The sequence below is a fragment of the Dermacentor silvarum genome, chromosome 3 (genome assembly GCF_013339745.2).
Source record: "Dermacentor silvarum isolate Dsil-2018 chromosome 3, BIME_Dsil_1.4, whole genome shotgun sequence".
NCBI classification, from domain to species: domain Eukaryota; kingdom Metazoa; phylum Arthropoda; class Arachnida; order Ixodida; family Ixodidae; genus Dermacentor; species Dermacentor silvarum.
The window spans coordinates 60,334,023-60,344,111 of record NC_051156.1 but is presented as its reverse complement, the minus strand read 5'-3'; the positions used below and the strand labels follow the sequence as shown (position 1 = coordinate 60,344,111).

General features: G+C 46.7%; 1 protein-coding gene across 1 annotated transcript in view; it reads left to right on the top strand.

The window, feature by feature from the left end:
• The window catches only part of LOC119444409 (glutathione S-transferase 1-like), a 112,047-nt gene that overhangs the window by 40,692 nt on the left and 61,266 nt on the right, over positions 1 to 10,089 (top strand). The window lies entirely within an intron of this gene.

Here is a 10,089-nt window from a genome sequence, read left to right as displayed (position 1 = left end):
TCCTGCAGCCGTATCCTGGCAAGTACTTCGAAGAGGACCTGCTGCTGATTAACTACCGCCCTAGCAGAGAAAGGTAATGCGTAACCTAAATTGATGCGTAAGAACTTCTGCATAAATGTTTGTCTTCATAATTGCAGAACATGTGTCGAGAATGCATTTTTGGCGCTGGCATCAAGGTTCAGAATTTTCCGCAGAACAATGAGCCTTCTTCCAGAAAATGCAAGAGCAGTGACAGTCGCTGCATTTGCTCTGTACAATTTTCTTCCAGATGACGTGTCCTACATCCCAGAGAGGTATGTGGACGAGATGGACAACTTCGGCAACCTTGTGGAAGGGCAGTGGCGCCAAAAGAATGCTTTCCTTGACCTTCAGCATCATGGCGCCCACTACACAAACTCTGCAGCAGAAACGCGGGATGTATTTCGCAGATGTTTTGTGAATGAAGGAGCGGTGCCGTGGCAACGCGAGCGCTGTGGCCTTCCACCATAGGTTTTCAATTAAGTTTAACGTCTTGAAGGGCTCCTCACTAAGACCCATTGAAAATTTTTGTTATACACTAGAAGTTTTATGGTGCCGTCATAAAGGCGTTTAATTGTTTACATCAGTTTTTCACATCGGACCTTGACTCACTCAAGAAGGGTCACCCTTCTCGAGGAGTCAAGGTGAGTGGCCCTCTGCTTGACATTTGAACCATTTTCGCGCCAAGCAGCCATTTGATACTTTGCAGACGCAATCGCCGGTGCATTATCAACGCGGTGTGTTTGAACTTCCCAAAACTGGTGACGGACCCTGTATGGTATGACAGCTAGTTGAAAACTATTTTTTTTCACAGAACTCTATATTTTGTTTATTTAAATGTCTGACACATTGGAGGCCATTTTCCAGCAAACATTGTTTCCGCATGCCTTCTTAAAAAGATATTATATTTTCATGATTCCTCAGATGTCGTTTTTACCCGCCGGGGTAGCTCAGTCAGCTAAGGCGTTGCGCTGCTGAGCTCGAGATCGCGGGATCGAATCCCGGCCGCGGCGGCCGCATTTCGATGGAGGCGAAATGCAAAAACGCCCGTGTGCTTGCGTTGTAGTGCACGTTAAAGAACCCCAGGTGGTCGAAATTATTCCGGAGCCCTCCACTACGGCGTGCCTCATAATCAGAACTGGTTTTGGCACGTAAAATCCCAGAAAGAAGAAGAACAGATGTCGTTTCAGTTCATTCCACAGATCAATGTCTATGTGACTGCCAAAAAGTGTTTTGTTATGGCAAGCAAAATTGAAGTTGCAAGTGCTGCCGTGACAGCCACCCAGATTTGTTAAAAATTCTTATGATTAATTATAACATTTTTACATGTTATAGAACACCTTGGTTTGCCTAAATAGTTTACAAGAGCTAATAATGTGCATTGTTACTCTTCAAAAAAATTTTAGGGCCTTGGTGTCATGCTTTTGTTCAAGGGACACTAATAAGAAATAAGTTCAGCTGTATTAGTAAATTTGTGTAGCCATTTCAAGTTACCCCATTGTTGCCATATGTATGTCACAATTCTTTGTTATGCAATGTTCATGTACCTGTAAATAAGTGTAGAAATGAATACCGAGTACTTGTATGTACAATCTGAATGAATTTGATTGATTTATTTTTTATTGCTTTATCACAATACATTTGATAGGAAGTGAAGAGAAAAGCCATTCAAGAATGGCTTTAGGGAGTCCTTCGCTCCCGTACTGGCTAAGAAATGAGCAGAGGCACGAGCGTTTTGTTTATGTTGTCATACACTTTGACAAACCATCATAACAAACAAACCATTGTGATACACTTTGATGAAACCATCAAACTAAACATACCACTAGTGATGTATGCATTAGCATACATCACTTCACAACAGCATCATACACCAGTACAACACTGAATTACAACGTTCGCATTGCAATAGTGGCATTTAAGAATATAATGAACTACAAATCAAAGACAGCTCTAGAGGTCAATTTTAGGCTAGAAAGAACGCGTACAAGTCAGATAATTGTACTTCGCGAATATCGATTTGTGATTCATTACAGTGATTTAGTAAACACGAAGTTTGTTGTGAAGCATTTGCCGACCATACCAGTGCGACAATACGGAACATACCATATTTCTGTTGTTCTTGAGTTAGATGATAGCTCTTTCGGATGGAGATTTATTCACCTTCTGCAATGCCTTGATATAGAAGTGCTGATACGTAAATGCCTTGGGCGTTATGAAAGGCAACATGTACAAGCTCCATGTATAAGTGCCCTTTCATGTGCTGAGGTGTCGCAGCAACAAATGGCTCTATCGCCAACCCAACGTGTGCACTAGGGCTCAATTCGCTGTACGCTGCGTGTTTGCTCACTGTGTCGAGCTGTTTATCAATTTCTTGCAGTGATCTTTTTCGGCCACCAGCCTGTGATGATTTGGTCTTCCTAAGTCAACGAGGGGTTGTTTACCCGGGAATGTATTTGTATTTGCACGGTTCGAATTATTGTGGCCACCACTGAGACTAATTCGCAGTGGGGAAAAGAAACAACGAAGCCGATTGTTAACAAGACATGAACATATAATTAACACAAACTGTAACACACAAACTAATTAACCAAGGTACGAAGACTAATATTAAAGTTCATGCACTTTTAAATGTTCTCTCACAATAAAGAATTATATATAACATAATTAAAGTTCGTGACCGGTCACCATTACTTGGTAGCGTCGGTGCAGCGCTGTACGGGGCGGCGTTGCGACGGCGTCAGATGCAGTGCGTCGGTCGCGTGAGTATAGGACGATAAGATAAGACACTACTTGTGTCTTGACGATCGTCCGCAGCTCGGCCAAGAAGTCACAGGAGGAAAGTAGATAGGGCTTGCCTTCAGCACCATGTCACTGCAGGACCCACGGACACCAAAGGCTTGGAGGTAGAACAGAGGCCGGATCGTCGCTGAAGTTATGAAACTCGGGCCCGCAGCCCGACAGCTTCGCTTCTCCGCCCGGCCCTCCTGAAGTCTTTGAGACTCGGACCCACAGTCAGACAGCCTCACTTCTCCGACGGGTGCTCTTGAGGTCTTGAGGTTCGGACCCAGAGCCCGACAACCTTGCCTCGACCACTCCGCACACCGGCCTTCTTTTTCGAACCCTGCCTTCCTTCTCTTCTTCTTCTGCTCCCTCCTCCAGCAATCGTGTGTCTTCGTGATTCGCTGTTGGCCGAGGTGCCGCGTCAGGCGAGCACGCGCCGAATCCCGCCGTTCTTTTTCTTCTTTTATGGTTACTGATCGTCCGCCGCACCAGACACGCGCACATAAGTCTTTTATACATGACAAAAAGTCCCCCTTTTCGAAAAGTTTTTTTTTTGATGAAGCGAAAATAATAAAAAAAACTGGCGATGCGCGTGGTCTCGTGAGACTTTATACAGTGCATGTACTAACAGATTGAGCGACATGCAGACTTCAACCACAAAAAACAATAAAAGAAACAAGAAAGCATACAGAAGCATGAACTCCCAAAGTGCAAGATTCAATAGCTGATCCTGACCTACTTAAATAATCAGCTCCAACCTTTTCTGAGGAATGCCTTTGATACCCCCACCTGCTTCAGCTTTAAAGCGTGGTAAGGGGCTTCATTTTCTGGTTCGTCAATCACTATAAACGAGGAAGTTTGGAACCTAGCTAGTGGTTGGCGCTCTTCATACCGCTTCAGCATGTTGATGTGGAATAATTTAGTGGTATGGCCTACGTCCAACCAGTAGTCAAAGTTGTTTTTCTTTCCAGTGACTACAAATGGTCCCTTCCATTGCATCATGAGTTTGTTATCACTGGTTGGGAGGAGTATGAGTGCACGATCTCCTATCTTCAGCTGTCGACAACTGTTTCGGTCGTAGTACCCCTTTTGAGTCTTCTGAGCTTTGCACAAGTTCTGGTGAGCTAACTTCAAAGTCTCTTCTAGTCGGTTTTTGAGGTCGAGGACATATGGATATGTCGTCTTAACATCTTCCTTGAGCCTGTCTCTTGTCCAGAGATCCTTGAGTATGGCCAAGGGTCCTCGTACTTGTCGTCCGTATATCAATTCAAATGGCGAAAAACCGAGGCTGGTTTGTGGCACCTCACGGTACGCAAAAAGAAGAGGAGCAAGATATCGATCCCAAGCTTTTGGTTTCTCTTGGCATAGTTTCCGCAGCATCATCTTAAGGGTTCCGTTGAAGCGCTCCACCATTCCATTACACATTGGATGATAAGGCGTTGAACTGAGATGCTTGATGGCGAGTAAATCATTGATTTCTTTCACCAACTCTGATGTAAAACAAGATGCCTGGTCACAAAGGATCTCGTGTGGGAAACCGATCCTTGAGAACATCTCAACCAACCCTTCGACTACAGTTGCTGAGTCAATAGAAGGTAAAGGGATGGCGTCCGGGAAGCGAGTTGCAAAGTCCACAAGAGTGAGTATATATCGGTTGCCCTTACTCGATGTTGGAGTCAAGGGACCGATGATATCTACCGCTAACCGTTCGAATGGGGTATCTATAAGCGGCATTCGTCCCAGTGGAGCCTTGCCCACTCTACCTTTTGGGAAGGTTCTTTGACATACATCGCACGATCTCACAAATCTTTTAACGCCCTCTTGGACGCCGGGCCAATAAAATGATCCAAGGACCCGTTCCGTGGTTTTCCGTATGCCTTGATGCCCAGACAAGGAGTTGTCATGTGCCATATTAAGGACTTCGAGGCGTAGGCATTTCGGTACCACTGCTTGATCGATTATTTTTCCTGGGCATATTTGATAGCATCTGTACAACACGCCTTCATCCAGGTAGAACGAATGGGCGGTTGTACCTTTTCCCGGAATATTTTTCCCGATTTTGCTTCTACAAACTTGAAGTGTTGTGTCTTCCTGCTGCTTTGTCCGAAACATTTCTCTTGACAATTGTAAGGCTCCAACGCTCACCGGGGACCATGGTTTCGAGATCTTGGCACCCACTATAACCTGCAGAAAACCACTGTCTTCTTTCGTAGTGCTCATCTCGCGTGATTTACTTGCTACAGAAGTAAACGAGGATGCTTTCCAATTGGGATCTGGCTCCATGGGTTGGCGTGCTCCAGGAACGTTACCAATGATCACATCATACAATGGTCTCTCCATGCACTTTGCGACCGTAACACCGGAGAAGTACGGTGATGAAATGTTGACTTCCGCTTCCGGAACGTTAATAGAGCTACCATCAGCCAGTAGTATGATAGACTCAGTGCCTATCATTGCTGCGTCCGGTACAAGATCTCGTCGTACGACTATACTATTGCTTCCTGTATCTCGCAGAACCCAAACGGTCTGTCCAAAAAGCTCTCCTTTCAACACCGGCATGTCAAAAGACTTGCTAGACCAGACTCCCAAAGCATTAGAAAATGTCTCATCTTGCTGCTTGGTACTACGTTCAAAGCATTCCCGTGCATCTTTTTGCTGGTCGGGAGGTAGTATGCAGCATGCTGATGAGCCTTTGGCACCTGGTTCATTTCGTCTGCATGATTGCACATCGTGTCCATATCTGCGGCAATATTCACAATATGGCTGTTTTGTCTTCACACGGCAATCTGATGTCTTGTGTCCTATCTTATCACATATGAAGCAACGGACTTGAGACTTCACACCTGGTTTCTCATTCGTTTCTTTGCCAGGATTTTGTTCTAACCTCTCCTTGAACACCAGCAAATTATGCTGCCTCTGTGCCTCCAAATAGTGATCGGCCGCTTCCGAGGCCTCATCCACGGTCTTGCAGTTTCTCTCACGAAGAAAAAGCGCCAAGCGACTATGGCAGTTATTCAAGAATTGTTCTGCGACTATCAAGTCTCGAACCGCATTGAACGTCTTCCCCTGGTTTGCCATCTCCACCCAACGGTCGAAGTAGCTGAAAAGCCGAGTAGCATACTGCTTGCCGGTTTCTCCATCCTGTGGTTTACTTTGCCGGAATCTCTCTCGGTATCCCTCAGCAGTAAACCGAAATCGTTTTAACAATGCTAGTTTTGCTTTGTTGTAATCCAGGGAGTCTTCGGGCGATAAACGACCAAACACTTTCAGTGCTTCCCCATCGAGGCACAAGCTGAGAGCGGTGGCCCACTTTTCTTTTGGCCAGCCTTGTCCCGTGGCTACATGTTCAAAGCGCTTTAAATATGCGTCGAGGTCATCTCGAGAATCATTGAACATGGGGATCAGATTATGTGGGTTGATGGGGGCCAAGACTTCCGCTTGGTTCATGTGACTTGCACCATTCCCACTCCCACTGCTTTCTCCCACCTCAGCGAGCCTCAGACGCAACTGCAAATTCTTTTCTTCTAGCTCAAGGCGCTGTTTGGTCGCCTCTCTTTCCGCTGCCCGTTCCTCACGCGCCTTCGCATCTTCCTCCCGAGCTTTGGTGACTTGCTCGTCCGCCCAATTTCTCAGCTCCGCGCCCTGCAGCCCCAAGCGCTCACCCAACGTAATAAATTCTGCCAAACTCATATTCACCTGTCGCTAAAGCAACTGTGAACAACCGGCTTCGTCCTGTCGCGTGGACGCCAATTTGTGATGATTTGGTCTTCCTAAGTCAACGAGGGGTTGTTTACCCGGGAATGTATTTGTATTTGCACGGTTCGAATTATTGTGGCCACCACTGAGACTAATTCGCAGTGGGGAAAAGAAACAACGAAGCCGATTGTTAACAAGACATGAACATATAATTAACACAAACTGTAACACACAAACTAATTAACCAAGGTACTAAGACTAATATTAAAGTTCATGCACTTTTAAATGTTCTCTCACAATAAAGAATTATATATAACATAATTAAAGTTCGTGACCGGTCACCATTACTTGGTAGCGTCGGTGCAGCGCTGTACGGGGCGGCGTTGCGACGGCGTCAGATGCAGTGCGTCGGTCGCGTGAGTATAGGACGATAAGACACTACTTGTGTCTTGACGATCGTCCGCAGCTCGGCCAAGAAGTCACAGGAGGAAAGTAGATAGGGCTTGCCTTCAGCACCATGTCACTGCAGGACCCACGGACACCAAAGGCTTGGAGGTAGAACAGAGGCCGGATCGTCGCTGAAGTTATGAAACTCGGGCCCGCAGCCCGACAGCTTCGCTTCTCCGCCCGGCCCTCCTGAAGTCTTTGAGACTCGGACCCACAGTCAGACAGCCTCACTTCTCCGACGGGTGCTCTTGAGGTCTTGAGGTTCGGACCCAGAGCCCGACAACCTTGCTTCGACCACTCCGCACACCGGCCTTCTTTTTCGAACCCTGTCTTCCTTCTCTTCTTCTTCTGCTCCCTCCTCCAGCAATCGTGTGTCTTCGTGATTCGCTGTTGGCCGAGGTGCCGCGTCAGGCGAGCACGCGCCGAATCCCGCCGTTCTTTTTCTTCTTTATGGTTACTGATCGTCCGCCGCACCAGACACGCGCACATAAGTCTTTTATACATGACAAAAAGTCCCCCTTTTCGAAAAGTTTTTTTTTGATGAAGCGAAAATAATAAAAAAAACTGTGGCGATGCGCGTGGTCTCGTGAGACTTTATACAGTGCATGTACTAACAGATTGAGCGACATGCAGACTTCAACCACAAAAAACAATAAAAGAAACAAGAAAGCATACAGAAGCATGAACTCCCAAAGTGCAAGATTCAATAGCTGATCCTGACCTACTTAAATAATCAGCTCCAACCTTTTCTGAGGAATGCCTTTGATACCCCCACCTGCTTCAGCTTTAAAGCGTGGTAAGGGGCTTCATTTTCTGGTTCGTCAATCACTATAAACGAGGAAGTTTGGAACCTAGCTAGTGGTTGGCGCTCTTCATACCGCTTCAGCATGTTGATGTGGAATAATTTAGTGGTATGGCCTACGTCCAACCAGTAGTCAAAGTTGTTTTTCTTTCCAGTGACTACAAATGGTCCCTTCCATTGCATCATGAGTTTGTTATCACTGGTTGGGAGGAGTATGAGTGCACGATCTCCTATCTTCAGCTGTCGACAACTGTTTCGGTCGTAGTACCCCTTTTGAGTCTTCTGAGCTTTGCACAAGTTCTGGTGAGCTAACTTCAAAGTCTCTTCTAGTCGGTTTTTGAGGTCGAGGACATATGGATATGTCGTCTTAACATCTTCCTTGAGCCTGTCTCTTGTCCAGAGATCCTTGAGTATGGCCAAGGGTCCTCGTACTTGTCGTCCGTATATCAATTCAAATGGCGAAAAACCGAGGCTGGTTTGTGGCACCTCACGGTACGCAAAAAGCAGAGGAGCAAGATATCGATCCCAAGCTTTTGGTTTCTCTTGGCATAGTTTCCGCAGCATCATCTTAAGGGTTCCGTTGAAGCGCTCCACCATTCCATTACACATTGGATGATAAGGCGTTGAACTGAGATGCTTGATGGCGAGTAAATCATTGATTTCTTTCACCAACTCTGATGTAAAACAAGATGCCTGGTCACAAAGGATCTCGTGTGGGAAACCGATCCTTGAGAACATCTCAACCAACCCTTCGACTACAGTTGCTGAGTCAATAGAAGGTAAAGGGATGGCGTCCGGGAAGCGAGTTGCAAAGTCCACAAGAGTGAGTATATATCGGTTGCCCTTACTCGATGTTGGAGTCAAGGGACCGATGATATCTACCGCTACCCGTTCGAATGGGGTATCTATAAGCGGCATTCGTCCCAGTGGAGCCTTGCCCACTCTACCTTTTGGGAAGGTTCTTTGACATACATCGCACGATCTCACAAATCTTTAACGTCCTCTTGGACGCCGGGCCAATAAAATGATCCAAGGACCCGTTCCGTGGTTTTCCGTATGCCTTGATGCCCAGACAAGGAGTTGTCATGTGCCATATTAAGGACTTCGAGGCGTAGGCATTTCGGTACCACTGCTTGATCGATTATTTTTCCTGGGCATATTTGATAGCATCTGTACAACACGCCTTCATCCAGGTAGAACGAATGGGCGGTTGTACCTTTTCCCGGAATATTTTTCCCGATTTTGCTTCTACAAACTTGAAGTGTTGTGTCTTCCTGCTGCTTTGTCCGAAACATTTCTCTTGACAATTGTAAGGCTCCAACGCTCACCGGGGACCATGGTTTCGAGATCTTGGCACCCACTATAACCTGCAGAAAACCACTGTCTTCTTTCGTAGTGCTCATCTCGCGTGATTTACTTGCTACAGAAGTAAACGAGGATGCTTTCCAATTGGGATCTGGCTCCATGGGTTGGCGTGCTCCAGGAACGTTACCAATGATCACATCATACAATGGTCTCTCCATGCACTTTGCGACCGTAACACCGGAGAAGTACGGTGATGAAATGTTGACTTCCGCTTCCGGAACGTTAATAGAGCTACCATCAGCCAGTAGTATGATAGACTCAGTGCCTATCATTGCTGCGTCCGGTACAAGATCTCGTCGTACGACTATACTATTGCTTCCTGTATCTCGCAGAACCCAAACGGTCTGTCCAAAAAGCTCTCCTTTCAACACCGGCATGTCAAAAGACTTGCTAGACCAGACTCCCAAAGCATTAGAAAATGTCTCATCTTGCTGCTTGGTACTACGTTCAAAGCATTCCCGTGCATCTTTTTGCTGGTCGGGAGGTAGTATGCAGCATGCTGATGAGCCTTTGGCACCTGGTTCATTTCGTCTGCATGATTGCACATCGTGTCCATATCTGCGGCAATATTCACAATATGGCTGTTTTGTCTTCACACGGCAATCTGATGTCTTGTGTCCTATCTTATCACATATGAAGCAACGGACTTGAGACTTCACACCTGGTTTCTCATTCGTTTCTTTGTCAGGATTTTGTTCTAACCTCTCCTTGAACACCAGCAAATTATGCTGCCTCTGTGCCTCCAAATAGTGATCGGCCGCTTCCGAGGCCTCATCCACGGTCTTCCCCGCAGGGGCGTCTGCGTCAGCAGGCGTTTGGTGAGCTGCGCCACCACGTACCCGAGCACATGAGGCTTGGACCCTCCCGCGTGTAGCCGTGCGCGGCTTAGCCGTGTCCGGGGAAAAGGGGATCCTGGGGGTTGAGCCAATGCCGGGTGTTTGGACCTTTACGGCCCCTCGGCGGAGGCAACACACCCC